Below are 27,635 nucleotides of genomic sequence, written 5' to 3' on the forward strand. Positions count from 1 at the left end.
GGAGTGGCCTGTCTGTGTTTCCCATCTCTCCTGGCTCTCCGTGTGTGGGGCCAGTTTGTGAATCAACACTATGTCTTCTTGCCTCTTCCTCTTTCTTCTTCTCCTCTTCCTCCTCCTCCTCCTTCTCTGGGTTCAAGCCTGAGGAATGGTAGCCGGACAGTTTAGAATTCAAGAACCAGATCCAGGATCCCACGTTCTAGGCCCAACTCGCAAACTTAGAAGCTGTGAGCCTTTAAAAAAGCTGCTTCATCATCCTCTGCCTCAGTTTCCTCTTTGGTAAAAAGGGGATTGTCATCATCATCATAATCGTTGTCCTGTCAGGAGGATTTAATCAGCTGATAAACCTAAGTGCACTTTGATTGTGCACTTGATCTATTGAATTTTGAGGGGGAGCTATGGCTTAAGGCCCTTCTACTAATAAGAACAGATGGGAATATATTTTTTTAGAGATTTTTATTTATTTATTTGGCAGAGAGAAAGGGAGAGAAGCACAAGCTGAGGGAGTGGCAGGCAGAGGAAGAGGGAGAAGCTGATGTGGGGCTTGATCCCAAGACCCCAGGATCATGACCCAAGCCAAAGGCAGATGCTTCACCCACTGAGCCACACAGACACCCCTGGACAGGAATATATTTATTTAAATTACCTTCTAATGTTAAATCTCTGAATATCTGACTTTATGAGGCATCTTCCACATTCATCAATATTATTACTGACTCCAGAATAAAATTTTGGAAGATTTTCTCCTTATCTTTGGCTCTTCTTGAGTCTTGCACTCTGGCTTTGGTTCTTTAATTTATATTTAAAATAAAGTTTTAGTCATGTTAGTCCCTCTCATTTCAAATGTTCACTATTAACTTCTCTGGGAGTACTTTGCTATTTTTCCACTCTTTTCACTGTGCTCCCAGAAACCTTTGCACTTTCTTGACTCAAGCAGATATCACCTTTGTTACCATTGTTTTGCTGCATCCTCAATACATTTTATCCTTGTTTGCTAGGGTGGGGACTTTGGTTGCTCATCTTTTTGTCCTTGTGAGGCCTTAACAAAAATATCTGGCATGTTGCGTGTACTAAATACACGTTAGCAGATTGGATACATAGAGGAAAAAGTGGATAAAAGTGTTGTTGAATCAGTATGATTTCTGTTCTTTATCGCCTATGAAAATTCCAACCTGGGTTACCTGAGTGGCTCAGTGGTTTAGCACCACCTTCAGCCCAGGGCATGATCCTGGACACCTGGGATCAAGTCCCACATCCGGCTTCCTAAGTGGAGCCTGCTTCTCTCTCTGCCTATGTCTCTGCCTCTCTCTCTGTATTTTTTCATGAATGAATAAATAAGATCTGAAAGAAGAAAGAAAGAAAGAAAGAAAGAAAGAAAGAAAGAAAGAAAGAAAGAAAGAAAGAAAGAAAAAGAAAAGAAAAGGAAGTTCCACTCTTTCTATCCTCTCTTTGATGTCTTGTTAGAGTTTCACCTGGTGAATGAAGCCCTCCTTGATTATCCCAGACTTGGGAATATTTTTTTTTTCCCTAAAAATTGCTCCAGGATTAGAATCCTACTACTACTACTGCTGCTGCTACTACTACTACTACTACTACTACTACTACTACTACCACTACTACTTACTCCCCTTCTCCTCCTTCTTCCTCTCTTCATCTTTTATTATTGTTATTATAATTATTATTTAATAATTATCTTTTTTGAATTGCTACAAAGTCTTGGGGTAAGGACAATGTAATACAATCTGGTATCACCTTCAGGTCCTCACACAGCATTAGATTCCTGTTAGATGCCTAGTACATTCAAGATTAGTGAAGGCTGCTATGCTTTTCCCAAAAATTCACTGGGGGCAAGGAGCCCCCCTGAAACTGAGAAGGCAAGAACCCAAAGACCCTCCAGGGAGTCTGTGGTTGAATGAACCTGTTTGGGCTTCAGAACAGACAAATGAGCGGCTGGCCAGCTCTACTCCCATTCTGAGTTTCCAAGTTGTATGCAACAAGGACTATAAATAACTAAATTCTTAGAAAAGACAGAGGAAGAGGGACAGGAAAACACTGCCGAAGCAGGGGAAGCAGGGACATACAGGCGCTGAGAGCAGCTCAAAACAGAGCCTTGAGACATAACGCAGGTGCCTTGAAACAAGTGACTGTGGATGGAAACAGATGTGTACCAAGCCTCGCTGAGTAAGAAAGAGAAAGTGCCCTTGGGCTGTAGTAACTCTTGTTTTGCAGGATTGTCGCACTTTTGAAAAGCCTTTGAACAAGTATACCTAAATGGCGTAAAAACAAAATGACACCCAGGGATAAAGGTTGGGAAGCATCTGGCAGCAGCTTCAAGTTCTGCTAGCCGGGCCTCTTTTCCTTCCTTGGGTTTTGATTGTTTTGCTTTCAACCAAGGAATAAGAAAGAATAGCAGGCAAGTTTCCAGGGTTTGGAAAATTGTAGGACACCCCCATTACTATTAATTGCAATATACTTTCTACATTCCTTTTTTAAGAGAAGTGTTGGATTAGGAAATGTACAGGCTCATCAACCAAAGACAGAATGCTGGCTACTATTCGGACCTCACAGGAGATTTTTGGAAAAAAAAAACCTGGAATGGTGAATGGAAAAAGGACAATCTAAGAGCAAGGCCCACCATTGAAAAGCAATCCGCAGGCACGTTTGATTCTGAAATCCCATCTCAGGTCTTTAAACTTGGAAAAAAATGTGTTTTCTTTAACTCTTGGACTGTGTCAATCATTTGTAAGACATCAGAAATTAATTAACCTTTATATTTTCAAAGTTTTCTGAAATTATGAGAAGAGAACTGAATAAAATAACAACAGTCCTGATATCTGGCAGAGGATAAAACGTGGCTTTAAGAACCTTAAGATCCTTTTAAAAAAAATGCCGACATTAAAACAAAAGCTAGATGAGGGTCGAGACATGATCTCTCAGAGATAAACAATTTCATGGATTTGATTGCTCTACTGTTCATCATTTTCTGGAGTTGTGCTTATAATGTAATGATACCATGATAGCGTAAAACCATGTCAGCTTTGCAACAAGATATGATTTTAAGTTAAAAATGAAATTGTTTCATGTTTTGGTTCTTCATTTGGCACAAATGGTACCTAAATTCAAAGGACTGATTTCATGTTTCAGTATATTTATCACTCAGTACCCATTGGTGCTACTGTTATGTAATTGGAGTAGACTTGTAGACAAGCATTCCTTCCAACCATTATAAGATTTCTTATGCAATGATGCTGAGTTGGTTAGAAATGTAAAGTTTCAACATCATCACCATCACGATTATAATTACTTTCTTTCAAAAGTTAAGAGCAGCTCAATATGAAAAGAACATTCATGAAATAACTCTGAGAAAGCTGAAGTCGTTGCTTTGGGTCCCACTTTGGATGTTTCTTATTTGAGATGCTGGCTGTAAAGGTATATTTTTCGGTTGTTATTATTTCTGTTTATTCCTTTGCAATTTCATATACAGGAAGGCTGAGGTCCAGTGACCTCTTCACCTACTCTTAAAATAGCTTCTTTATATTGCTTTCAAAGTAAGAAGTAATAAGACTAACATAATGGGAAAAAGGATGTGCTGTGGGGCCAGACAAACCTGGAAGCAAAGCCTAGCTCTGTCTTTTAACAACTGTATCACCTCTCTGAACCCTTTGTTTGTTCATCCATGAAATTAAGATATTAGGACTGACCCTGCCTCTGATGTTTCAAGGATTTAAAACAATGTAGGTAGGTCTTTAGTAAATATTGGCTAGTGTGAAACAGTATCTCATTTGTTTTGCTCTAACAGTTGACAGATTAGGTAGGTCTACTGTCCCAGATGACTCCTTTATGACTATGCCCTATTTAGAGCCTCCTTGCAGATAAAGTCATGAAACATTATTTTCTTACAGATGGATTTCCTCTAGAGATGTATGGATATGCCTTCCTACACACTGGTACCTTCAACTGCTGATGGAAGGAAAGGTCAGTCTCATTTTATTAAAACAATAAAAATAATGTAATTTAGAAACAATTTGTGCTTTCTTCCACCTCTCTCTCCCCAGAAGAGATGAAAACTTTGCTAAACTGGTGGTATCATTCACAAATCATGATTGTGGGATGGAGAGAGCTCTCCAGAAGACATTTTCCAAACAGTGGAATTGCTTGTATTATTTTCAAAATGAAACACAAGATCTGCACTATTCTAGCAAATTTATTTTTGGATAGAAATATTTAACCCATTAATTGAATGGATAGTATTGACCTTTGCATAAACCTGATGAAAAATTATGCTGCGTGCTTGAATTCTCATGTAGAAAATGAGGCAAAGGGATCATTTAAATCTAACCTTGCATTGTACGTGAGCAAACTTCAGTAAGAAGAACTATGTGTATCTAAAGTAATATAATGTAATGCATTTTATAGCATATACTATGTGGATCTTAAAAAATGAAAGTATTGAGAATTGCCCAACAACTATAAATACCTGTAGGATTATCTCAAAGAAATAGCAACATTCCCCCCTGCCTCAATTTAACGATAAGAAGTTAATTGGCGGCAGATGTCACCCTCAACAAGCATAACTGATTTGTCTTTTTTTTATTTGACTTTTAATGATTCAAATAAGAATGAAAGTACAATTGTCTCTCTTTAATTCACATTGCTCTGAAATGTTCATAGACAGGTATATTGCCATTGTAACGCAGTTAATTCAAGTGTTTGTTTTTTGTTCTATTACCATACTGTTTTGATTACTATAGTTTTATACTGTATCTTGAAATCTGGCATTGTGATAACTCCAGCTTTGTTCTTCTTTCTCAAGATTGCTTTGGCTAATAGGGGTCTTTTGTGGTTCCATACAAGTTTCAGTATTATATGCTCTCATTCTGTGAAAAATGCTATTGACATTTTGATAGGGATTGTTTCTAACCTGTAGATCGCTTTGGGCAGTATGAACACTTAACAATATTAATTCTTCCATTTCACGAGCATGGGATAGCTTACTATTTGTGCTGCTTTCAATTTCTTTTATCAATGTTTTATAATTTCAAGAGTAAGTATTTCAGCTCCTTGGTGAAGTCTGTTCCTAGATATTTTATTCTTTTTGGTGCATTTGTGAATGGAATTGTTTTAGTAATTTCTCACTCTGCTACTTTGCTATTAGTGTATAGAAACATAACTGATTTCTGAGTATTAACTTTTTATCCTCCAACTTTACTGAATTCACTTGGAACTTCTAATTTTTTGGTTGAGTCTGTGGGGTTTTCTATGTATAGTATCATGCCTTCTGCACATAAGTGACAGTGTAATTCTTAGAACTGGTATAGCCTATTGAATGCCCCCCACAAACTAAGATCACAGCTGGAAAAAATTAGAAGCAACTTAATTGCAGGGAGATGCCTGGAAATACTTGAAGTGAAATGGGTTCATAAACAAAAGAGGTAAATTATTTTATTGGGTAAACAAAAAGTGTCTTTGAAACCTATGTTGCCAAAAAACCATAAGTTCGTTTACCTATTCATTTTGCTTAACATAGGTTTTTTTTTTTTAATGATAAGTAATTTGAAGGCCTGAAGCAGACATGCTATTTAACTATTTTTTAAATGTGGTCCAGAAAAGGAGAAATCAAATGATGATTGTATCATGGTTAAATGAAAAACATGCATAAAAGAAAGGTAGTGGAGGAGAAGAGTAAGTTCACTAGAGCATACAATTTATTTGAATATGTCTTTCTGAGTTTATGACTTTATGAATGGTGCAAATGGGAAAGATTACCATTTGAAGTGTCCATGCTAGTTCTCAGTATAAAGGAACCTGTTCCATAAGAGACTCTTCTCTTGTATACAGATTTGTATGTTCTTTCTTATTAGGTCACAATATGTTGTGCTTTAGTATGGCTGATGCTCTTACTGTGTGTACAAAATACACGGTACAAAAATCTAAACCTTCACTTTGAACCTGATTCTCTCTGTTGTCTCAGGTTTAGCATTAAGACTCCTTGGCATAAATCTTCAAAATGGAAATAATCATGTATCCATAAGACCTAGGGCCTATTCAAAAGAAAAATGATACTCTTTAGTGCCACAGACCAGGACCATCACTGAGAAAGCAATCCCCGTCACTGCTTCAAATGTTTCCTTTTTTAATAAGTTATGTTTTTCCTTCATAACATTTGGATGTGTTTTTCATTTTGCTCTATGGACACTAATATTTTATAAGTTTTTTCCCACTTCTAAATTCTGGACACATGATCATCATTCTTCTTGACTACTGAGGACATTTTCTTGAAGCCATTTATAGATACAAACACTTCCTCCCAGACTTCATATAGACTTCACTCCATGATAATAATGTCTTTTGAGCAATTGAATGCAAGGACTCCTAGATGTAATGTGGAAGGCAGAAAGGAAATTCACCGTGGATGGAAAAGAAAATGAACCACCAGAGACAAGATAAATGCATACAATAAATATAATATTGTACCCCAGGGGATGAGAGAGTCACTGTACCTAATGGCTACAGAATATGGTTAAGCCATAAAGATAACATAAAATAAAATAGTACACTATTCCCAGTTGCCACTCTTCCAAATGTTGCCATAAACCTAGCAGTACCACCGGAAAAATTAACAGACATTTCCATGATGCATGGACCACCAACGAGGCTCAAAGAGATATGACTCAATTGTAGTTTTCTGGTTTATCTTTTAAAAGCAGTTTGCATAGGAATGTAAAGTAAAGACCAGCTTCAATTTCCAAAAGAAACCTAAACTGTACATAATTTATAAATTCACATAAAGGGGTATGTATATACCACTATTAAGGCCCAGGTTGGCATTATTAAGGAATTATACAATTATGAAGAAATAATTATAAGTAATGAGTAATTATTGAGGCTGTTATTAAGGAATAATGACAAAATTCATGAATTTTAGGGATAATTACCTATTTTAAAGAAATTATAGTTTCCAAATATAATGTATATATTATTTTTTAAACTTTTAGAATTATGAAATACAATGAACAAATAGTGCATAAACATAAAATAGTGTCTTATTCAGCTGAATGAAGTGTAATAAAAAAAACACCTGGGTTTTTTATGCCTAAGTCAAGAAACAGAATGTTGATACATTCCAGAAGCTCTTCTCTATCATAGACTGCTCCCTTTCCCCTAGTGACAACTACTTTTCCAAATTTTTTATAGCTTTATGGAGGTATAATTGTCTGCACATATTTAAAGTCTGCAATGTGATAAATTTTGCTTTATTTAGATGCTTGTAAATCAGTTATCATAATAGAGTCACTGAGCATATGTGTTAGCCCCTCAAATTTTCCTGTACCCCTTTACAATTCTTCTTTACATTTTCTATTGCACGCCCATCCCTAGGTATCCAATCTTTTTTTTTTCTGTTCCTATATTTTAGTTTGAATTTTCCTATAATTTTCCAGAGATGGAATCATACAGTTGTATTCTTTGTCTTTCTGCTTTTCCTCTGCACATTTGTTTTGAGACTCAGCCATCTTGTGATGTTTATTAATAACTCATTGTTTTGTATTACTAATAGCCCATGATATATATAATGTTAAGATATAATAGTATGTAATTATATAATATAGAAATAATAATATAATTATTTATATTGTATATATTATTTTATAACAATATATTATAATAGAACATTATGTATAGAAAACAATTATTTTATCCACTTTCCTGTTGATGGACAAATACATTTTTGTCAGTCTGGTATCCTTTCACATACAGGAGCATCAACCTTCTGTGAACATTCCTGTACATGTTTTTATATGGGTACATGCTTTCCCTTAAAATACCAAGGAGTAGAATGGCTGGGTTATACTGTAGATTTATTTTTAAATGTTTAGATAACTGCCAAATGATTTTTCCAAAGTGGTTCTATCTGTTTACATTCCCACCAGCAGTACATGAGAGTTTCAATTATTCCACATCTTTGTCAAAACTACGTATGGTCTGTCTTTGAATTTTAGCAATTCTATTTAGTAGGAAGTGATATTCCATTGTGTTTTTAAAATTCATTTTCTAAATGACTAATAATGTTGAGCCAATTTTCATGTGTCTATTCCTCATCTGTGTATCTTCTTTGGTAAGTTGCTTGCTAAGTTCTTTATTCTTAAAAAAAAATCCATTGTTTGCTTTTGCATTTTCAAGTTCTAAAAATTCTTTATATACAAGTCTCTTATCAGATATATTATTTGCAAAAATCTTCTGCTAATCTATGGTCATGCTATCCCCTTCACAATGTCTTATGAAGAACAGAGATTTTTAATTTTGATAAAATATGATTTATCAATTTTTGTGGTTCATGCTTTCTGGGTTGAGTCTAAGGAATTTTTACACAGCCAATTTTAACAAGCCATTTTTCCCCTTAAGTATTCTTTAAGAAATGCTATAGCTTTACATTTTACATTTAGGTCCATGATCCACTTTCTGTTTATTTTTGTATATGGCACAAGCATGGCTCAAAGTTCCTTTTTTTTCCATATAGGTATCCAATTGTTCCAACAGTATTTATAGAGAATTTTAAATAGCCTTCGCTCAATAACTTCTAAAATAACTAGAGAGACAATTAGTAAACATATAGAGAATATGTAGATAATATACTTTAAATCAAAATAAAATAGTGTGGGTGACAGAGAATTGTGATTTTTAGCATTTTAGAAGTGAAAAAGAGATAGACTAGGAAATTTTATTCTTTGTTTCCTTTCCAACAGCTCTGGGCCCATTGGAAATCTGTCTTCCTCCCTAGTGTAATGCCTAGGAAATTATTCTGTCTCAATATTCTGAGTGCCCAATTGCCTATTATCAGTATGATGAAGGTTTTGGATTCTTGGAAACAGTCAAATGCAATATTTCACTATGTAATTAATTTCTGGTGGGAGTTTTCCACCAGATGTTGACAATGTTTCTATTATGCATTCAGAATATTTGGGATAAAAATGAAAATTTTCTCCCAATCAAGAAAAATTATATATATATATATATAGAAAGAGAGAATTATGAATTTTATATATATAATAAATTTATGTATATATATACATTATATATATATATATATATATATATATAATGATGAACATCATAGATTATGAGGACCAGTAGTTTAGCTGGGAACAAATACTGTATCAGGCAAAATTCAGATTCTAGGCTATTTATGATGATCCAAGATGCCAATGATGACATTAATAAATTACCTTTGGAAGAGTATCATTAATAACTATTTTAAGCCTTTATGTGTCAAGAACTGTAATTTTTTTATGTTTCAAATGCTTCATCTAGAAAGCAGTGAGGTTAAAATTGAATATAATGTGCAAGGAAAGAGAAGTAGAAAATGTGGCTGTTATCTAACCCTGAAATTCTTTAACCACATTAGGCTAAATAGTTACTTTCCCCTCTTTGAAAATCACATGTTGTTATGTAACAGAAAAGTGTAGGTTTATATCCACTACTTTAGCTTTCCTGAGAGATAAAACTGAAGCCAGAATTGTCAAATACACACATAAACACACACACACACACACACACACACACACTTAATAAAATAGGTTATAACACAGGCACATTGAAAAGGTAAATCTCTATCTCTTGTTCAACAAGTTCAAAAACTAGGATATAACTGCAAGACATTCACCTTGAAAACCCTGAGAATATAAAGTGTAATCCATGTTGGATGCCATCTCCTATCCAATTAATACTTGTTCCCTATCCTGTTACCATGAAAGCTTCATAACTAGTTCACAAGACGTACCCTTGGGACATCTGGACTTTAAAGGTGATGGTTAGCTCCTGTGAAATACAACCCACTATTTATGACCTCACTGATGTTACTGTGTAAATTAACTGGAATATAAATGGCTTGGATTTACCTAATCAAGAAACTTCAAAGGGCTTTTCCAACTTTTGCCATTCACGATTGACTGTAATAAAAATCATACTCAAACAAATTCATTTCTTAAAAACATAAAAGGTGAGGGGCACCTGGGCTCAGTGATTGAGTGTCTGCCTTTGGCTCAGGTCATGATCCCGGGGTCCTAGGATGGAGTTCCACATTGGGCTCCCTGTGGGGAGCCTGCTTCTCCCTCTGTCTGTGTCTCCACCTCTCTCTTTGTGTCTCCCATGAATAAATAAATAAAATCAAAAAAAAAAAAAAAAAGAAAAACACAAAAGGTGAAACATTTCCTCTAACACTTAATATTGTATCTGTTATATGCATTCAGTGGCTTGAACATCTCATGCTAAGGAATGATACTCCGTAAGAAAATAGTTTTAGAAATAATAACATGTAGAGAAACTAAACTGTTCACTTCCAAACAGAATGTAAATGACTAAGAAGCAATTACGATCTCCTCAGCTTCAAAAAAACTGAAATAGAATATTAATAATGAAAAGAAGTAGAGCTAGGATAAGAGGTTCATTGTTTAATGAGATTGTACTCGCAGTGCTCTGAACAGGGTCCTCAGCATCTCTACTTCCAGATCCAAGCTCTCATTCCTGGCACTCACTCTAGACGCTGGGAGTATCTCCTGCTGACACAGCTGAGTCCCTCTCTAGGATTGTCCTTGGCTGAAGAGAATTTATGTCTCCTCCTTGGGGATGGTCTATGTTCAGTGATTTGTCTCTGCATCAGGTCTCACTCCTTTGCCTTGACTTGAGGCATCTTGAAAGGACCATTCCAGTTGCAGAACTTCCCTCTGGATTGGCTAAACCCCGTGATGCATCTGCTTCTCCTTCAGTCCTTCTCTCCTTGCTCCTTATAGGTGATGGGCTTAAGACCTCTCCCAAGGAAATCTTTTGTACATACATCTCCATGTAGGGGTCTGTTTTTGGTGGGGAGCCTGACTTACAGAGAGTCAGTTTCTCTCTCTGAGCAGAGAAAACAGCACTTTTCTCATGAATAAACTTGGCTCACTTTCCTTCCAGGATCACCAGGAGCATTTTTGTCACACAACATTAGTCTTAATTAGTACACAAAAATTCTATTTGCAATCATTTTCTACATCATACTTCCATTCAGCTTTTAGAATCATGAGGAATTTCATGAGCACAAGTGAAACCAGGAGACTCAGTAAATCACATTGGTTAATAGTGGAAAGAGAAAGTAGAGAAATTAGAACTGGTGATTTCGGTGTTTGTGTAATTATAGAATTACTGTTTTGTTATTGGGCTACATTCAAAACACTTTCTCTTATTTTTCTTCTTACTAATCTTTCATGGATCTGAATTTTATATAAACTACAAATAATGTGGAGATGGTATCTATCAATTTTAAAAGGGCATACTTCCCTAATATAATTTTCTAGAGATTAGAAAAAGGTGTATATTGATGCTTTTGAGTTAGAGAAATCACTAAGAAAAAAAGAAGCAAATTTTAATTTTCCAAGTTTAATTTTGATCATTTCCATTAGCACCAACAATATATGTAGCAACATTAAATCATCAAAGCAATCCTAGTATTTTTTTGCATAAAATCAGTAATATTTTAAACATTTCAAATCACCACCAGAGGAAAAAAAAAGTAAGTCATCCATTGGCACAAGATCTATGCAAATGTTATATATACTCATGTTTTTAAATTGAACATATACTTATTTTAAATTAAAGCATCTGAGAATCATAGGGCCTGAAATATGAAATATACTGGTTAAATACAGTGGTATATTGGAGCTGACTTGCACTGGCTCATGAGAACCAATTGTGAGCATCTCTTTCCAACTTCGCCTTCAGTGATAGCACGTTTGTAGCTTAAAATGGACCATTGTGATAGTATTTACGTATAAGAAATCTGTAAAAAAATACACATTAGGGCTTTAATTATATTTTTTCTGGTTGTTAAACTCTTACCAGGACTCCACAATCTGTAGACCAGATGATGGGCTCCAAATTAAAATATCCAAAAATAAAAATGGAAAATACTTCAAATAATTTATAAGTATTAATTAAAGAAGAAAGTAGGAGATCAGGGGTTTTCCAATGAATTCTTATTTGATTTCTATATTCTGGGGAAAAGATCTGTAGAGTGCCTAATTACTACACTCTCTCTATTTTTTTTTAACACATGCGGCAAATCATCATTAAAATGTTATAATTAAGGGGCAGCCCCAGGGGCTCAGTGGTTTAGTGCCGCCTTCAGCCCAGGGCCTGATCCTGGGGACCCGAGATCGAGTCCCACGTCGGGCTCCCTGCATGGAGCCTGCTTCTCCCTCTGCCTATCTCTGCCTCTCTCTCTCTCTCTCTCTCTCTCTCTGTCTCTTATGAATAAATAAAATCTTTTTAAAAAATGTTATAATTAAGAACTTTTTTATTAATTCAATATTTCAAAGAGTATTTTTTCTCAGAAAAACACATGAGTTTTCTCTAAAGATGAGAAACAGAAGTGCAAGTTTTTGTGAAGATTCAACAGAAAAAAAGGAAGGATTTTACTTTCTGTCTTTACTTGTGATTAGCCAATCCTCCACCAGTTTATGCTTTATTGGAGGTAAGTTTGACAAGTAGTGTTCAGAGGAGATTATAGCAATGCTTATAATACATTTGACATATGTTATCACAAGGTAACATTTAAAAATACCTCCTTCAGGAATGTCTAGCAAAACTCATTTCATTTATCCTAACATTTCTTTCAGCTCTTGACTATCAGATTAAAAATTACAATTTCGTTGTATGTTTATTTGGCATTAAAAGATCACAAAGCTTTGAAAAGATTTTTGAATTAGGTCTCTATTATGACAAAATGAAAATGATTGAACTAGCACTGGTCCTCGAATCAGGAAGAAGTAATAAGGGAAAAAAACATTTATTTTTCTGCCCTTACAAAGAAGTTATAGTACCTAGCTAACAGATGATCAAAAGTAATTGAGCATCAAAAGGATATCTGAAAATAAAAAGGATCTGACATGTTTTATAGGAACCTGAATTCTAATTTTCTTTCCTTTTCCTCTTTCTCTTTCTTTCTTTCTTTCTTTCTTTCTTTCTTTCTTTCTTTCTTTCTTTCTTTCTTCGTCTGAATTGCCTCTGTTTTCTCTGGATACCTTTAATTTGTTTGTTTGGTGTCTTCAGATTGGAAATTCTTATTCAAAATTCTGGTGATCCTCTGGTATAACTCTAGAAAAACCTTTGGAATTCCATAACATACATATAATGTACAAGATGCATATTAGGTAATGGGTTTTCATGTGGGGTGATCAGACTGCAGCTGGCCATTTAGTTAGAAGTCCCTCTGGCAAGTAAATCACACCTCTTAGGTTTTAAAGCAAACAATTCTTTAATCTTCTTGAGATGGGGTTCTACTCCTAGTTGCTAAAATTCCAGGTGGAGGATATGGGAAGGAGTTTGAGAGACTGTATTGGTTTTTGATGCTGCATAGCAAGTTACCATAAACCCAGGGGCTTAAAACACATTTATGATCTCTAAGTTTCTGTAAGTCAGGTGCTGGCATGACTCATCTGGGTCTTCTACTCCAGGTTCTCTTTTGACAGACTGAAATCCAAGGCTGTGGTCTTATCAGAGGCTCCAGTGAGATAGATCTACTCCCAGGATCCCTCACATTGTTGAGAGATTTCTTTTCCTTGTTGTTTCAGAACTGAGGCTCCCATTTCTTTCAACTACTTTGTGTATACTCAGCACTCCACTTTACCTCACCTCTGGGTAGTAGCCATAGTCTGGAGTCTAACTCTTATGAGATTTTTAGGGCCAGTCAAACTCTTAGGTTGCAAATTCTTCCTATCTGCCAAGTCTTTTCCTTTCCTGAATCTGCAGTTTTCTTAAAGTCTGTTGAAATTTCTGAATTGTATTTGAGTTCTCTCTATTTTTTTTTTGTTTTTGTAGAGTTTCTCCTTTTATTTTTTTTTATTTTTTTTTCTCCTTCTTTTAATGTTAATTTTATTGTTATTTTAATGAGGCTGGGGAGGAGAAGAAATCTGCCATATTTAACTTGCTGTTTCTCCTTAAGATTTTGGATTTTTCCTTTCCTTTTTTTTAAAAAAAAAAATCTGTTTATTCATGAAAGACACAGAGAGAGAGGCAGAGACATAGGCACAGAGGGAAGCAGGCTCCCCACAGGGAACCCCATCCAGGCCCTGTGATCAGGGCCTGAGCTAAAGGCAGATGCTCAACCACTGAGCCATCCAGGTGCCCTGGATTTTGCTTTTCCCAATGCTATGCCTGCTCTCTCATATCCACAGTATCTCATGGGAGGATAAAACCAGAGCAGTGTCTCTGTTTTCCCAAATCACATGAAGCATCTTTTCAGAGTTCTTGCATCAGAAAATATAGAAGGAAAATAAAATAGAAAGATTAGCTAATGACAACAGTTAGATACAGGAACTCTTAGGTCCTGGAATAGTCATGGTCAGAGCAGGTATCCCCAGAAAAGATCTGATGGGGAGCCCCAAAGCCTGGAGTGCCCATGGGCCTCAGAGAAACCCACTTTTTAGCCAGAGAAGTAGCCTTGCCCTCTGGCATCCCTTAGGCCACTCATTAATTAGTACACAAGAGGAAGTACCTTGGCATATTTCACAAAGATAGGCTACACAGTCTTTGCAAGTGCAGTACATGCGACAGCAGCAATGTGTGGAACTGTAGCCATCGCAGTTCATTCTGTGTCACCCAGTAGGAGAGGAAGGTCAGGATTGCATTTTCATTGTGTCCATGTGTCTCTCCTTCAAATCACTAAGGACCAAATGCATTACCTCCTAGTGACACATTTTCGCCCCTCAATAAGGCATTAGAATTTGATAAAGGGAATGCAAAATCAAACAAGAGCAAAGAAGAATGCTGTGCAGACTTAGATCTGTTAAGTATAACCAATTTAAAATACTAGAAAATCTGCATCAGGTGTCGGAACGCCCTCCCCCTCCCAAATCAAACCCAGGTCCTAATATTAACTTCTATAACTAAAATCCTGTTGAAGTGGTTATTCCACAGTGAAAAAGTAAGCTACCCCTGAATTTATTCACATTTCCATTCTTTGGGATGGAGATACTGCTTACAGGTTTGTTATGTGAGTATTTCCTAGTTGCTAGCCTTAAGAATTTCCTAATATACAGGGACGCATTCTCATTTTTTGTCTTGAGTTAATTCTAATAGATGCGGCATATGGAAAGTATGCATGTAACGGTGGGAGTGTATGTGTTTCAAGGAAAGTTTTTGAAAATTATCCTAAAAATTTTAATTTTAAAATTAAAATAATTTAATTATTAATTGCTGAATATGCCCGACAACAAGTATGGATGTTTTGGGGGAGGACAAATGAAAGACCTCAAGAACATAATTTGACCAAATTGTTGCTACTGTGATTCAGTTCTCTCCCCTAAACACTAAATATTCCTGACTGTCTCACATAGTTTGGTGACACGGAGCTAAAAAGAACACTATTCTTCTTTTGTAATTAACATGGAGTGGTAGGGACCATACATTATTCTCTTATCACCCAGTGAGTAAATGATACTGGGCCCTTCCAGTGGACCCTGTTTATCCACCTGCAGCAGAAGCTCAAACTGAAATAAGCAATTTGGGCCTCACATTCTCTTCTCTGTTAACTTGACAATGTCCTGTTTTGTATTTGCTGCAAGCCACACCCCGAGACTTCAGAATGCACTTAAAAATAAAAAATAAAACACTTGCCACATCCTTATTCAGCAATTTAGAAATCCTCTAATTATTAATATTATTTTTTCCTATAGAGGGATATTGGCTTCATACAGTGAGCACTAATCTTTGTTTTAGAAAAAAATGCAAGTCTTAGCATTTCTTTAATCTATGTCTTTTAAGGGTAAGCTGTTGAAACTTAGAAAGGAGAGAAAAAAAAAAAAAAAGGACTGTATCCAGCGATTATTTGGAAAAAAAAAGAATGACCTCAAAAATTTGAACTTAGATGCATGAAAGGAAATACATCATATATATTTTTTTCCTATGGGTGATGACAGGGCTTAAGATGCAAAATGCTATGCTTGCCTGGAAAAGCTACCTATTTTAAAAAAAAATTAGAGTTTAAATGATCTCCTGGGTACTACTATGTTACTCAGGACTGTCGACACAGAGAAATGAGGCATTCCAGTTACTGAAATGTTGAGAAATGGCCCAAACACTGCCAAGTGCATGTCCCCTACCGTGAGCCATTTCTACTTTCCCTGGACACTAGCCCAATTATGGAGTGATAGTCATTCCAATGCCAAATATGGAGACTCAGGATGCCAGGCCAGAAATGTCCCTTGATGTTTTCCCCTGTACTCATTCAAGAGAATGAACATATAATTGTTAACTGTGATAAGATAATACTTCGCTCACTCTTGTAAAAGTGTCTAAAAAAGTCTTCAGATTTTCCAGCAACATTTGGATAGTGATATGTAGTATATGGTGTGTGCCAAACTCAAAGTTACAAAGCCTTATTCTTGGCAACAACTACAAACAATTTCCATTTTACTATGAAAACTAAAAGAACACACAAAGTTACAGTCTTCTTCTCTGGGGTATTTCCAACGTGTTATCCTAGAGTAAGTATGTTCTTCTTTTGAATCATTTTTCCACCAGAATCACAAGTAATGTAAAAGGACAATTAAAATGATTATTCTAGAACATAAAACCCTCACAAAAGAATATTAAAATGTTACTTATTTTCTTTTGGCTGATTATAAAAAATCATTTAGAATGGTACATTTAGAAAGTAAAGTAAAAATATGATAAAATGTCACCCGTAGTTCCTATATCCAGAATATCAAGTAATGTCATTGTTTTTGTGCATGTATTTCCGGATAGATATGTATGCACATGTATTTTGTGTCTATGCTTTTGCATGTTTATTTTATCATGATTTGTGATCGTACTGTGTAAGTTACTATTTAAGTTTTCCCTTATCATGAACATTTTTAAGGTATCTGAAATCATGAGTGCAGATAAATTTTACAAAATGCTTTGGTCAGAAAATATTTATGTGTCATCATAAGCAATGGCTACCATAAGCAATATAATTGTAGAGTGACATATCTGGAATGGTTTTTAAAAGTCTTTAAATCTTAAAACAATCTATCCATAAAGGAATATTGGATTTACTCTATAGAAGTTTGGACCTTCATTTACCTGCTTTTGTAAGAGAAATGCCATAGGCTCGGACTATCATAATTTTTTTTCTTATGCTGTAATCTGGTTTCCATTTTGACTTATTTTTCCTCTTTGAAAGAAGTGGCAACCTGGTTTTCTTGAGTATTCCATTGAGTCACTTGAGTATTTCTTGAGTATTCCATTGAGTCACTTCATGTATTTTTTTGGTACAATTTATGTTCCCTGTTTAGAACTGTGTTACACAGGATAAATATTTTGAATAAAAATATACTATGTACATCAGTTTATATATTCCTATTGATTTTATTTTTGAAATGAATTTTAAGTTCACTTATGAATCAGGTGTCACTTCAGGTATTAAATTCCTTTGTCCAAAGTGTGGCCACCGCCTTGGCTATGCTAGGAATGTAATCCTCTCTGGACTAGATAGTTTCTATTTGTTCCTCCAGATTCACTCTGCCCTTCCTTTTTTCCTGTGCTCTGTCTTAGGAAGCTGGTCTTTTGGGGTTCAGACACTGGGAAGTTTGTGTCGAAGTCAGGCGGTGGGAGAAAAGTGAGGCCAGATGCCTCATCCACAGGCTCCCTCACTGTGGGGGTCCCTCACTCTCTCTCTCCTCTACTTGTGAAATCTTATCTGCTTTGTCCAAATCCCTGTCTTCTGGTCTGCCCAGAAGCTGGCTCTGTTCTTCTGTGTTTTATTTGGTAGAGAGGAGTAGACTTAGAGTCACAAGATTTAGGGGAAAAAAAAAAAAAAAGCAAGAGAACATGGCCTATTTATACTAAAACATTTATAACATTTATTTGTTATTTACTTGAAATATAAATTTAATGGAGCACCTTATATTTTATCTGCTGATCCTAGGAGTGATATAATCATTTTGCTGCCCTCTCATGCCGTTTATCTTTGTGCTTTCCTTACCAGACCCCCACATGGGTCCTTTGTCAACCAGATGTTCTCAGGTTTTCCTTGTTTGATTATTCCATTTGTTTCCTATTAGGAACCTCACTGACACACTGTCTCATCAACTTTTCCATCATCAAGCTAAGTTTAAGATAAACCAATTTTAGGTGTCTTTACTTGGTGTATCTTGATTTGTACCTGTGTTAAAAGGAAAGGATGTCTGTCCCATCTCAATGTAAAAACAAATAGTCATGAGCTCTTTTAGGTTATAGAATGCAATACATTATGTCAAAAATGACAGAGAAAATAGCATCTATAGTGACCCTATGTCAGAAATCCCAACTATGCCAGGTTAGATCTGGAGTATATATGACCCAACTTAATTATTCATACAGTTCTCTTTCCATCCAGGTTAGATCTAATGTATTACAGGATCAGCCCAAACATCATGGTGAAAAGCTAAGGAAAGTATACATTGTGTTCTTGGCATATTCACTATATAACTGTGTGTCCTTCAGAAAGGTAGCTAGCTTCCAGGGGCACCTGGGTGGCTCAGTTGGTTGAGCCTCCAACTCTTGATTTCAAATCAGGTCATGGTCTTGGGGTCATGAGACTGAGCTCAGCATTTGGCTCCACATTCAGTTGGGAGTCTGCTTGAGATTCAATCTCTCCCTCTCCCTCTGCTCCTCCCTCCACTTTCTCTCTAATATAAATAAACAAATCTTTAAAAAAAAAAAAAAAAGCAAGGTAGCTAGTTTCCAGAGTTCATAATTTACCTATGAGTAATGTAATTATAATAGTGTGAATGCCTTAGATATTCTTTTTTTTTTTTCAAAGTAAAGGATATTTTTACTATCAAAATCTTTGGGTTCTGTTTCCTCATCTTTATTTTTTTTTTTTGTTTCCTCATCTTTAAAACAAAGAGAAGGAAATGATTTGGTATGGGCAGAGCACACAGAGGATGTTCTAGTTGTTCGTAGCCATTGCACACATAAAATAATGTGTTACTTGATTACCAAATCTGAGTGTGAGATGCTACTTTGACTAGATTTAGGAGTAAAATAGCCATATGATTTATTATCCAAAGCAGGCAATTAAAAAAAAAACCCACCCTGCTTTATTATTATACAATTTACTTATACTCAAGTGCACCCATTTTAAGTGTATCCAATGAGTTTTGACAAATACACACACTTATGCAATCACCATCCCTATCAAGATATAGAATATCTCCATCATTCCAAATGGTTCCCTTATGTCTCTTTGCACAGTTTCTACCCACAATTAGCCCAAGGCAATTCTAGGCTATTTTCTGTCATTGTTGATTAGCTTTGCAAAGGACTTGTGAAATACAGTTTATTTTATAAATAGTCCCAGATGGACCTCTAGTCAAGAAAGAATTTCAGTTACAATAAGAAGTCACTCTGGAAATTAAATCATAAATGTAAAGAGGAACATCAAATTCCTTTTTTGTCCTTCCCAACTTCAGAGATTAGCCATTGCAGAAAATTGCCATTTTATGAATAAGGGACAAAAATGTACATTTTTACTTTTTTTTGTTACTTTTTAACATTTTTTTACATATTACATTTTTATATTTTTGCTATTGTCATACTTGTAGCTTCATTTAATAATTAATGGTGACCCAATGCATTATTCTAATACTCTACAGAGAACATATGCTCTTTGTTTCTTCTCAGTAAGTTGGATTTTGAAATTTGATTTAGTAATTTTAATTATTATATTAGGCAATGGTAGGAAGGCATGTTTTGCTTCTGGCTTGTTTAAGTCGAGAGAATTTATTTTATCTTCAGCCTATACATTCCTCAGCCTACAGACACACACACACACACACACACACACACACACACACACACATATACACAATTCCCTAAAATAGGAAGCAAACCCTTCATCAGTGAAAAAAAGTTTGTTAGTTTATAGTGCAGGAAAAGGGAAAATAGGAATCCTATTTACATTTTGATTAGAGAATTGTTTTTTGGGGTAGGGGTGGCCCGTTCTTTGTAATTCAGCATGTTTACCAGCAGGCCTGACCTCTACCCACTAGATGTCAGTAGTAAACCCCCTCCAGCCAGGCTAATCAAAACTCTCCAGACCTTGCCAAAGGTACCCTGAGGGACAAAATCACCCTTTGGAGAATCACTTTTGGGAGTATTGGGATGTATAACATTTTTTACTCTCCTATTAAGATAGCAATCAACTAGAAGTTGACCTATAAGATTCTCCTGCGGCTTAAATCATTGTTTGGCATTAATATTGCTACATATTAATGTTATGCATTGACATTTTTGCCCACTAACATTACGCCCATAAAAACGACGTCAATATGTACTGTGGGATGATAGGTAAAGCAGGAATCATGGCATTTATTATTTTTTTAAATTAATTAATTTTTTTTAATTAGGGCAGGATGCAATGGACAGATTTACAATTAATTAGGAAAAACTTCCAAGGGGTGGAAGATTTCTTTCTTTTTTTTTTTTTTTTTTGAAGCAATAACATGCAATAAAACTATCATAGGTTACATTAAATTTTAATTTGTATGTAAATTAGCTAGTTTGCCTGAAACATCGAAATCATTAATCCACTGTTGTTCTTCCTCAGTAGAGGAGCAGTGAGAGCGGATTTCCCCAATTGGCTCGCTTTGTACAAAGGTAACAGATCCAAGATCTGCAGTGCAAAGAATTTGGAGAAACAAACAAGTGAGCAAGCCATCAAAATGTGAGAAGTAGGAAAAGCCCTCATTTGGATCACGAAAGCATGTATCAGCCGTTTATATTTAGTAAATTGTTCAGAACACAGCTCGTGGCTTCCTATCAGTACGAATTAGAGATAACCTTTCACTATAATAAAAAAAAAAACAATTAGATTGTTGCACTCGCTGAAATGCACACATGTGACTAAGATGAGTTCCCAGGTTAATTCCTCTAATTCATCTCTCTTTCTCCATGGACTCTCAGAATCCAGATTATTTAACCCTGAGAGGAAGTATGTCAAGACGGTTCTCACCCTTGTGCTTGAGAACTAACGTATTCTGAGATCCCACAGAGGACAGTTTCCTTGTGATTTACCAAGTGAATGAGCAGCGTGGCTGAGAAAAGTACTTTACCCTTCTACTTGGATGGCCACACGTCTTGGCCCTCAGCTCTTTGCAATTTATTTAGAATTTACTTATAACCTGTGTTCCTGCAATAGTGGCCATCTCTACATACATGGAGAGGAGAGGTATCCACAGCATGGATTTACCAGAGCAGCTTTTTAAATGAGTTCCCAATTTAAGTCTCCATCATCTTCCTAACCTGCCATTTGTGAATGAGTTCAATTTCCTAACTTTATTTTTCTTTAAAATAGTATTCTGATAGTATTCTATTTATAAAAATAATTTTAAGAGCATTTCAAACTTCCACCTCCAGCCACACACACACACACACACACACACACACACACACACTTCAGAATTCAGTTCAATAGCCTGTTTTCCTTGCTCAATGCTTTTTCTTATTTATACTACTTTTCAGTATTAAATTCATAAAGTATAGAAGGTATGCCTTAATAGATCTATTAATTATTCACTCTTTTATGAGCAATTAAGAGCATTGGTTTTGCTCTTAAAAGTATGTACCCCTACATATAATGCATTTATATCAAATATCCTGAGACAGATTTTCCACAGATTACAAACTCATTTTGCATATCTCAATTTATAAACTTTGTTAAAAGATACCTTTCTCTTAAAATATGGAATTTTTATAGTAATTTTCATTTTTTGCTACTACTGTTGACACTGGGGTCTCCCAGCTTATAGTTAGGTGCAGAATGCCTCTAGATAAACATCTAGCTTTAATAAGCCCAGGTGGGGAAAAATGGTTATTTCAAATTATCTTAATCGCATCTTCCTTGAGCAGACTTACAAAGGGACTTCTGTTGCAGCCTAAAAAGCCAGTTAAGAATGTGTGTGAGAGAGAGTGTGTGTGTTTGTATGTGTGCGTATGTGTGTGTATGGGGAAGGTCAGAGGTTGGGCAACAAGGAGAAATTTGTGTCAGGTTATGAGTATGTAAATTCAACACATTTTCAATAGTTTTTTAGAGAGTTGTCCCCATAAAGGATATTCTGGGAGATTTGGTGTGCTGTGCATTCAATACATTGTAGCGTCTTACTCTCAGGAGCTATGTAGATTCACACAATTGAAAAAGAATACTTCTAAAATCAAGGGTATTCAAGTAGTTGGAAGACCCTAGTTGTTGAAAGGAGCATACCAGTGTAACTGTGAACTCTCCACTGGAGGGGAATAAACTTTTCATTACTAAGTAATTCCAAAGATGAATATTCCCTCTTCTTTTTGACATGCTTTTCTTTCTTTCTTTCTTTCTTTCTTTCTTTCTTTCTTTCTTTCTTTCTTTCTTTCTTTCTTCTTTCTTTCTTTCTTTCTTTCTTTCTTTCTTTCTTTCTTTCTTTCTTTTCTTTTCTTTCTTTTCTTTTCTTTTCTCTTTTTTCTGTTTTCTTTTAGTATCAGTTTGGGACTTTTGATGCTTTAACCTTACAAAACTCCTTGAGTCTCCAAGCCCAGTGGGTTCCTCTTTCCATGTCATGCAGCAGTTATTTTTGTTTTTTCTTTTGGTGATGCCACATATTCACTTTAGGCTCTCATAGTTCCCTTCAGTGCTCCATCAACAGTCCCCGTCTCCTTTCCTTCAGTCTCTTCCTTATCAAATTAACTAAATCTGCAACAAGCTAAGTCTTTTGAATGTGACACTTTAATTCTGGTTTTAAAACTCAGTTTCTTAAAAAAAAAAAAAAAAAAACTCAGTTTCTTTCATTTCCTCAAGGGTAAACCCTTAAATTCTTAGCATGCTATTCAGACCTTCTACTGTCCAACAATCCATCTTCCCTTTTAGTCTTTTGTTTTGTTTTGTTTTTCATCTTTCTTTTTAATCTTGTCTGCTCTTTGCTGCTAGCTAGTCAATCCAACAATCTCTGCATTATCTTACTTCCTTTCCTTTCTTCATACTTACCTCTCTTGCCTAAAATGCATTTGCTCCCATTTCAAACAATTCTTCTAGGCCCAGAGAAAAAGTCCCCTCTTCTATGCAGTTGTCTCAGTTCATTCATGATGAATGTAACCTCTCTCTCCTGTGAAACTACATGAGCCATTGTCCTCACCAATGGAACATACCTTGTCTTGTGGCACTGTATACATATATCTTCAATTATTATTTAACTAACCTATGTGGATAGCTTGTTTGCCCAATATGATGTCATGCTTTATTTTTTAGCTTAATTGTCCATTTATTTATTTTTTATTTATATTCAAGAAATGATAATGGATTATGAAGAAAAGAAGGATCTAATTAAAGGAGAGAAAAAGAAAATTAATCCTACAGATTTCATGTATGTTCAGTAGAATTAGGAGCTATTTAAGACCTAATCAAAAGAAGACTGGCTCTGTAAGACAAACATAAGTGTTTTTCAAAGCTTACTTGGGTGATGGCAAAGGACAGAAGATATTGTTATTGTAATATCTGTACTTTGAGGAATCATTCTATTAGTTTACCAAATTAGATAAATGAGAGATGAATTAGAAATTATAATAGACTAAAAATATCTACCAAAGAGGAACCATTCATTAATAAATGTTTATTTCTCCTTGTACCACTAAATGCCAAGCATGAATCCTATTATGATAAATCAAGTATGGGAAGAAGTAGCTGTTGCCTTGAACTTTGAGAAAAGTTTTGTTGAGGTCTTATGTGAGCCTTGAAGGATCACAGAGATTACAAATCATGGAGAAAGGGAGTCAGGAAGTTTTGGAAAGTGGCAGGCAAGAAGGGGAGAATAAAGCAACACAGAACTTCACAGGATTCTAAGAAAACTGCTCTAAGAAGATATTAAACTAGAATTTAGTACTTGGCTTATGTCATAACCTGTTCATGATAAGAGGAAATCTTTTTAAAATTAAATCTTCTAAGGATAGGCCTTGCAGATGTGGAAAAATGTTAACAAGATGATATTTTAAATTTCCTCTTGGTTAAACTTGCCTACTTGTAGCCAGTATTAAAGGAAGAGGAAAGAAAGAAAGAAGAAAGAAAGAAAGAAAGAAAGAAAGAAAGAAAGAAAGAAAGAAAGAAAGTCTCTTTCTCTCTAGATCTAGCCCATTGTTCTCTCTTCCAACAAGTGGTGACCCAGAAGTATAAAAAGCTACCCCCTAGTGTAACATGTTTTGCATCATTTTGGTACATATATAAAATGAAAAAGGAAGTCTGTGGCCTAGTGACTAATGTTTATACCAATATGGATTTTATGATACCACATGCATTAATGTTAAAATGACAATAGAACTCTACCCATATAAAGATTTCTACCCCAGTCTCCTGAAACAGACAGAAATTTGTCCCAATTCAATGGACTTTGTTATTAAGACATTACATTTTTGAATTAGATGTTTATATTAATAACTGGGAAATTGAATTCAAAATAAATCACTTTTGAAATAGAAAAACATTTTAACAAGGACCTATATTAGTTTCCACTACGTAATGTCATCTACAAACAGTGGAAAATAGGTTGCCGGACTTGAATTTAAATTAACTCTTTTTATATGCAAGTAACTAGTCAAGAGAGACCAATGCCATACAGGCCAGGAGTTAAAACAAGGGAAATTATTCTTCTGGAAAATTTAACACCTGGGAAATAGATCCTATTAAATAAAAGACATTTTATAGGAGAAATAAAAGCCTAACCAACGTTGTGATGATTCCGATTGGAGAAAGGATAATATGTTGTCTTTCTACACATTCTGAGAGCAAGAAATTTCAGAGAATATTGGTTGAGAGGGAAAAAACTCGGAACTTTTCACACTAAGTAGACACAAACCAGATTAATGTTAAAATATTTCCCCAAAGCAGTTTGTGATTTGTATGCCAATTAAACTGTGGCTTTTTCAAGATACCCTACTCACATATATTGTTAAAAAATTTTACCCTTAAATGAGTAAAAAAGATTCAAGAATTATTCAATAATCACTATCTGCAATGTGTCAATAAAAACTGTAGTATGTTCTTTAGAATTTCTATTTCTCAGAATTGTCATCACATTGTTACATTTCATTTTCATTTCTAAAATTAGGTATAGTTAGGTTAAAGTAGTTATTATATTCTATAGTTACCTGTATGAGACAGGAATTTGGGGGTATAACCATTCAAATCAATTTTTGTTCATTTAAGTATCAGAAAAGAAGCTTATTAATAGTGAGCAATGTCTCTAGAAATCAGGGTTAGAAAGTAGGTAACAACTGGAATGAAGAAATGGAGACTTTAAGGAGCCCAGGTTGAGATGTTTGTAATCTCTCTGGACATATCCGTCATACCTTTTCATGGAATGGCATTATTTGCCAATAGTGAATTCAGGTGAAATGATTGTGCTAACCTCGGAAACTTTCTCTCTCTCAAGCTGATGAGAACCACTTAGCCATTCTGTCCAGCTTTTAGGGGAGAGGATCTTATTGGTCCCATTCCTTTCAAGTGCTTACCCTTGTTCAATCAACTATGTTCAATTTTGGCTGCCGGAGACACATTCCATTGGGTGTTGTGGGCAAGAGAAAAAAGTCATTTTGAGCTAAGCAAACATCACCTCTGGGTATCAAGCTGAAAAAAAAATAGTAAGATTCAAGCATTTGCATGATTAAGATCCCCATAGTCAGTGGTAGAGTTAATTTTAATCTAATTAACCTTTCTCACATAACTTCAGCTGCAAGATCTCTATCGATGAAAGAAATATTCAAGATTGTACCTGACTTAGGATCAGTTATCATTCCTATTTTCTTTTGTCCAAAGGGTTGATATTTTAATACTATAAGTGTTGACTTATTATGTGAGGTGTTTTAGTGGCTTTTTCCCCCCTCCTTGTCTTACTCCTTTTTGTGTATGTGTATATGCTCTGTGGTTGTGGAAGAGGGACATGGTAGTACTGGCAGAGATTTATCACTGAAATTATATTTACCATGGCATTACTAACAGATGACCAGGTAGGGGTGTTATTACCACTATGTAATTCAATTTCCTTTTAATTTTAATATGAATCTGGACTTTGTATCCTCAAAATGGTATTTCAAAACATGTTTGTATAGCTCACTACTTATAAAAAAAGAAAACTCTTTGGCAGCACAATTTACGTTTCCAAATCCTAAAGATGTGATCCTGAAGCTCCCTCCTGAAGACAAGATTTTCAGAAGGATTTTAGAGTATTTAGTAAATCCTCTCTGCTTTCTCAAATGAAGCATGATTCCATATTTCTTATAGCAATTCTGCTTCTATGTAAAGTGCAGTTCTAAGAATGAAAACATAGGAACAGGGATTAAGTACAGTTTTTAAATCTCCAGATCATGAAAGATAATTGTGAAAGATTATTCTGTCCATTAGCAAGTACTTCTGAAATGACACAGCAGACAGGAGATAATTCATTTGGAAAGTCATTCATTTATCCTTTCCCCTTAGGTCACAAGGTGTTTAAATAATTTTGTAGAGGAAGTAGGAAACAGCTGTGGTAAAATTGTGGATTTTATGTCTTTCACTCTTGGGTGTGTAGCTGCCAAAATTAAACCATTAATAAGATGGAGACTAGATGAGGTTGAAATGTACAAACCTGAGCCCCTTCTTTGGGTGAGGCCTATAATGTGCTACTTTTCTATTCCATTGTTCCCACAGAACACTGAAGGTACATGAGTTAAGGATTTTTTTTTTTTTTTTTTTTTTTTTTTTAGCTTAACTCTTTGCTGGAGTCACAATGGAGCTAAGCAAATAGAAGAATTCTGAACAGGGTCTGGCCAGTAGTTTATGTTCCCCATGCCTCTTCTCACCACCAGATGTAAATTGAACACTTGAAGATATTTTCAAAGCTTTTAGGTAGATGGGATATAATAATTTAGTGCACTGAAAGAAGAGATTGTTCTAAATAAAGAAATAAATCTTAAGGTACTCTAGGGCTTAAGAACAGGACTAAAGAGATCCTATTCTGGAATGTTCTCAAATCATATTCTTAAATGTCCCGATCTAGAAATTGATATAAATATAGATATAATATAGATTCACAAATATAAGATGAATTAGTGGGGAAGTTCATGGTACAATAAACTGATTATTAATGTGAGGCCATAACCAAATGAGGTCCCAATCTCAAAAGAGATTAGTCTAGCTGCCTGGAAACTTTAAATCGTATCTCTGAAAATAACATCCAACACCTAATGGAACAAATATACCAGAGAACCTTAGGTATAATCAGGCAGACAGCAAATAGCAGGATTTATTTTATAAAATATTTAAAGACATCATAGATAAAATTCAGACCAATGTAAGAGGATTGCAGAGTCATAGCATTTTATCAGCAATAGGAAACTTCGGGATTAAATAATCTCATTACTGAATAGAAGGGAAGCAAAATTCAGAGAAGTTGATTTACTTAACCAAGATCATACAATGAGGGCAGGACAGAGAAAACTTTGTGTTCCATTTCCACTTCAATTCCAGTGTTGTTTCTACAAAGCCAGGTTGATCTTTGATGTCTGATACTCTCTCCTATGAGAGAGGTAATAATTCAAGGGGAAAATAAATCATGTCTCTTACTATTAAGAGTTAATAGTCATGG

The 27,635-nt window shown here is 35.2% G+C and overlaps 2 long non-coding RNA genes across 3 annotated transcripts in view; both read right to left on the reverse strand.

Annotated features, from left to right (window-relative positions):
• On the reverse strand, positions 1-26,712 carry LOC140606904 (uncharacterized). Its single transcript, XR_012009111.1, has 3 exons — positions 26,637-26,712; positions 25,525-25,639; positions 1-138 (listed from the first exon to the last, which is right to left on the reverse strand). It is a non-coding gene; the product is annotated as an uncharacterized lncRNA (long non-coding RNA).
• The window catches only part of LOC140606906 (uncharacterized), a 331,711-nt gene that overhangs the window by 147,701 nt on the left and 156,375 nt on the right, over positions 1-27,635 (reverse strand). The gene's annotated exons all lie outside the window — the stretch shown is intronic.

The sequence above is a fragment of the Canis lupus genome, chromosome 16 (assembly GCF_048164855.1).
Source record: "Canis lupus baileyi chromosome 16, mCanLup2.hap1, whole genome shotgun sequence".
Lineage (NCBI taxonomy): Eukaryota > Metazoa > Chordata > Mammalia > Carnivora > Canidae > Canis > Canis lupus.